Below are 5,506 nucleotides of genomic sequence, written 5' to 3'. Positions count from 1 at the left end.
GCCTCACAGCCCGCCCCGCCGCTGCGTGCGGCTCCCCGGCAGCCCCGGGCGCGAGAGAGGGCGGGCGCGGCCGCCCCGGCCCGCCCCGCTGCGGGGAGGGAAGGGGCGGCCCGCCGGGGACGGGGAGGCAGCGAGAGGCGGCGAATGGGTCCCCCCCCCAACACGTTTCTCCCGCGTACCCGTGTGCGGYTGCAGACACGATTTCATTATTTTTACATTATTTTTATATCATTTTTATATCATTTTTATTTTTTTTCCTCCTGCATCTGCGCCTCCGCAGCGGGCAGGACTTCCTTGGGCTGCCAGAGGCAGAGCTGAGCCCGCTCGCAGCTCGTGAAAACGCCTCGCACTTCCTCTCGCTGCCGCGGGGGTTAAATGAGGTTAAAGCTGCGAGAGCGGCTCTTGCCCAGCTCGGCTTCCCCTTCCCCAAAAGCCGGGCTGTGAGTCACTCACAGGAAGAAAAAAAAGAAGAAAGAGAATAAAAATAAATAAATAAAAAACACCTTTTAGTAGCAATATTGGAAGTACTGCATAGAAATATCTGTTCACTTGCTTATGTCATGGCTTTGCTTACAGAGCTCTTCAAAAAAAAAAAAAGAAAATCAAGTGAGCAGCCATAATCCGAACAAGGCTGACCACAAAGCGTCCAAGGGCGCGAAGCCGTAGTCTGCCCAGCGCTGACCGCAGGGCCTTGGCGCTCGTGGCCGCAAGTCCCCGAGCTCGCGTCTGCCGTGGGAAAGGCCTGTGGGGAGGCCTGTGCCAGCGCAGGCGTGATCTGCACCAAAACTGCCTGTTTTGGAGCACTGYGAGGCCCCACGGCCCCCGGGAGAGTCAGTGCATAGGGTCTACKGCTGCCCGTGTAGGGTCTGCTGCTGTGTAGGGTTTGGTGCTACCTGTGTCCCCGGGCAGTCTCCTCATGCAAAGCCGCACTTACCTGTTGGCTACTTTGCTTCACTAAAGCCAGATATCCTTGAATTAGATCTTTCTTTGAGTGTCTGAAAGATTCCAGATTCTCTAGTTAGAAAATAATTCAAATGATGTAATCAATCTGTTAAAAGGCTCAATGTCTGTTGCGATGGCACGTATTGAATATAATTGCCCCTATACACCCAACTTAATAACTGGGACTTTACTGGCTTGTGTTTTTCATTCTCAAGTCCCTTATAGAAGAAGTAAACAGCACTATTTTGGGGGGAAAAAAAAAAAAAAAAGTCACATAGAAAACTTGAAGGAGGAAGGAACTGAATCTTGGATTTTCCAGCTCACGTTGTAATATCCCCCTCCATTAGTTATTTTTCAGGGGCAAGTATTCTGACCATTATGTAATGGACTTGTCTTTTTACAGATGTTTCTGCAGGGGAAAAAAAAAAAAAAGAGAGAGAGAGAGAGAGAGAGAGAGAACCATCAGTCTGCCATCACTTCCAAATATTCTAACTCTTTTGGTGTGTATTATGTGTGCTCCCAGATTATCTACACTGAATGCTTCAGGGCCTTGGCCAGAAGGGTACTTTAATTCTGGATATTAATAGCATTTGTTAGATAAATGCAACTTCTAAATCCTGTCAAAACGAAGGCAACGCTATATATTGATGAAAATGAACAGTGAAACATGTACGTAGCTTTAGCGTCACACACTGCCATAAGACTGAAGTTGAAGAGCCTTTGGGGGGAATGCGGTGATAGATTTCAGATTCTCAACTTTGGACAGTGACGTTAGAGACCAGGAAATAATTGTTTAATTGGCTACTTGTGTTTTAGCTAAGCAACAGTAACAGTCTGTGAGAAATTGTTTTCCCAGTGCACAAGGGAGAGAAATTCAGTTTAAGACACATTTGGTAGTGTTTAGATTCCTAAATATAATCATCTAGTATCATTAGCACTCTGTAAGACATCTCACATTTCCAGCTTTTTCTGTGAAAACGTGCAGGTTTTCCATGCAGTTCTGTCTCTGTGTGGTACCCCCATGCCACTATCCCAGATGTCCTAAGCTTTCTCAGATGGAAAGATATGTCTCAGGCAGGTGAGTTGTGCAGCTAAATCTAGATCTACAGACAGGCACCTAACATTGGTTAAGTGTGTAACCTAATATAGTCAATATTAGCATCTGATTTTAGTGTTTTCATACAGGTGCCTTAGCATCACGAGAGGCTCTTAGATACCTGCAGTCCGTTTTCTGGTGTGCAGTGCCATGGACCACCCGCTAAAAGTCTTCACCAAGTGAAAGACAGCCAAGTGCAATGGACCCAGGTCCTGATCCATGGGTGGGTTAAACATGGACAACAAGGGCCTTTTAAGATGCCCTTGGATGTCTGCCCTTGTTTTCTACCACTTTTACGGAAACATATATGTTTCCGTAGCTGTGACCCATACAGATGATTTGAATAAGTGGCAATGTCCACAGCCACACAAGTGAATCTCTCTAATGAGGAAAAGAGCTTAGACACCTGGCTGAAGACACCTGCATACAGACATCTAAAATTAAGAGGTTTAGGATACTAAATCCATATTAAGTCTGCTATCTCAAATTCCAGGAGAGTTTAATACAATGTACTACATATTTATGACAGTGCATACACAACCAAATTCCATGACTTAACAGGAACATAGCAAAATGTCAATTTGCTTGTACAGACATCTGACCACTTAGGTACCCTAAATTCAGTCTTCACCATATAATTTAAATGATCACACAGATATTAATTATTATTTTAATAGGAATGATTCATACATCATCTGCAAAGCCAGGGAATACTCAAATGACTATCTTTCTGCAATGACATAGTCTATCCTGTTGTAGAGGATGTGGTGCCTTGCAAGTCTTGAAATTCATGCACTTGAAAAACTGCACCAACAATCAACTGGATGCAACCACTGACCTCAGAAAAGATGTCACTGTGAAGTTACCTGGTTCTGGTGGTTAACTTGTTAAGCAGAACTAGTAGATATATTGAGTGGTTTTCTTAATTAGTTCATGGAGAGGTTGATACGTGGAATAAAAGGTTGTCATTCTTATGTTCATTTTACCTCTTCATAGACCAAAATGAAGCATTCTCCAAAGACATATATTTAGAGCCTGGTTTAGAGATTACTGAATTCAAAGGAAAGTCTCTTCAGTTTTAGTAACCATTCATTCAGCCCCTTAGTATTACCCTCCATCTGGAAGTATTTTATTTTCTGTGGTTACCAAAGAGAAAACTGTAATAATCTATGAAAATTATATAAATATTCAGTATGATCCTGTCATCATTTATATAATTGAAAGTTTTATCATTGATACGGTTTAAAACTGTAGTTGTTTATGACTTGTGAAGCCCAACCTTAGTAATATTTTATAATTTAGGGACCTATGCCTTCTCTCAATTATACTACGATAAATTAGAAGTAAAACCAATGAGTATTGAGCCATAGCAAAACAAAGCAAAAACACGAAACCAAAGAGGGTGGTTTAATGTTTGAATTACATCTCTTATATGACAGAAGTATGACTGAAATTGTTTCTTGCTTGGAGAAGTATTCTGCTGTGGTTTTGTGAATCTCTTTCTACTCCTTCAAGAAATCAATCACATGTAAGGGTGCAGAGAAAAGTTGCACATCTCAATTGTTGCAGATATCTTCTGCTTGAAGGGCTTTCCTTTTTGGTGAGCACTGAGCCTTTGTTGTGACCGCCCTGCTTACGCTGAGCATGAACCCATGAAAGAAGTTAGAAGAACCATGGCTGGTGACCACCCACACTTTGGATTAGACTGGTTTCCAATAATCAAGGAACCACAACTGAATACAGCTGCATAAATACCTATTTACTTATTTGGAAGTCAATATACAGGAACAATAGCTCATTTAAATATACATGTACACACCTTAATTGGAATGCCATAAAAAGTTTTCTTTTCTTTTTTTTCTTCTTTTTTTTTTTCCTTTATTATTTATTTTATGCATTGTCTTCATTAGGAATTAAAAGCAGACTAACTTTTGCTGTCAGTCTTATCCAAGTTAAATAAATCCCTGAAAGTGATACAGTATTTTTTTTTTTACATAAACTTTTAAAGATATTGATATGTATATACATAGCTTAAAAATATTTGAGCAATCTAAAATATATTGTTTAAAATAAATAGTATATCTTTAACATGTTTTTAGCAAGTCAGAATGTATAGTACATGAAATAATGAGACTTTGGCTCTATAATTGCATAGGAATGTGATAGRACGTAAGACATTTTTTGTAGATTTCTCAATTGCAACTAATTTATTCAAAAATGCACAAACAAAGAATATTGTTCCTGTATACTGATGAATGATTGCTAATGCCATAGCACTGACAATCATAATGGCAAGTAATGTAAAACTTTTTCTTTAAAGCAAAAAGTTCATCAAGAAGTAAATGTAGAATATTTATTAATTTTCTATTCTTCTTCTACAGTGAACCGTAGCATTTTTAGTGGAATTATATTGTATATGATTTGATTCAAATTTGCTTGAAATACACTTCCAAGTGCAAAAAAAAAAAATTTCAATAGCTCATTGACTATACAATATTTCACTAATCACTTTTAATGTTAGTAAGAAAATGTCTAAGTACCAAACTATTTTAAGCTGGTCGGCACAAACCCATTTTCATTTGCATCTAGCAAGTTGTATCCTGGCAACCGTATATTTTTGGATTCGTAACAATTTATTCTATTCATTTTATGCAGATCAGATAACCAGTACTGCAAGAAGCATGACAATTCAAGAACTTGCATTGTTCAGTGCTATAGATAGATAACTAGGAATCTAGGCAAGTCATATATTTATTTTTAAAAATAGTATATTAAACCTTCCCCGCATGGATCTATCTATCCAGATAAAAGGTTTGTCTGACATTACTGACTGACTTTTACTCCTAAACATAAAACAGTAGCAGCCCAAGCAATGTCCTGTGAGTAATGATTGCCTCACACCACAGCCCGAATTTTTATTTTCTATTTGGAGCTGAAAATACTGCATGGTTCCAAAACCCACATGGAACTTGACTGGTTGGAAGGAGGAGGAATRGTCCAGACCCATTGCATCTCATCACATTTCTGCATGTTAACTTGATAACCAGTAAACAAGATTCTACACTAAGCACAAAATTTAAGTGGTAAGTATAGGGTTTCTATCTTATTGCATGCAATTTTCATCAAGAGGGTATTTTTCAGGAAATAATATAGTTTTGTTGGATATGCAGGAGTGTTTTCTATGCATGTAGCATAGAAATAGGTGACAGCATCAATACATAACATTTCTGCAGCAGCATGGCTAGTAGACTGAACCTGCATCCTACCAGTTAATACAGAGTATTAACAGGCAAAACAGCTGCTGTTGTTCACTCCAAGCAATGATCTTCCACTGCTGACTAGTAGGACCCAACTATATGGACAATAAATTGAAACTGGACAAACAAAATGGTTCCCAGTCACTTTGCCAGCCCCACTATCACAGTTAAACATACAACATACACATGCATTAAACATACGAACAGTAAG

Source organism: Nothoprocta perdicaria, unplaced genomic scaffold (assembly GCF_003342845.1).
Source record: "Nothoprocta perdicaria isolate Ctin4 unplaced genomic scaffold, notPer1 scaffold_519, whole genome shotgun sequence".
Classification (NCBI taxonomy): Eukaryota; Metazoa; Chordata; class Aves; order Tinamiformes; family Tinamidae; genus Nothoprocta; species Nothoprocta perdicaria.
The sequence above is the reverse complement of the archived record's forward strand: the minus strand, read 5'-3'. Positions refer to the sequence as shown.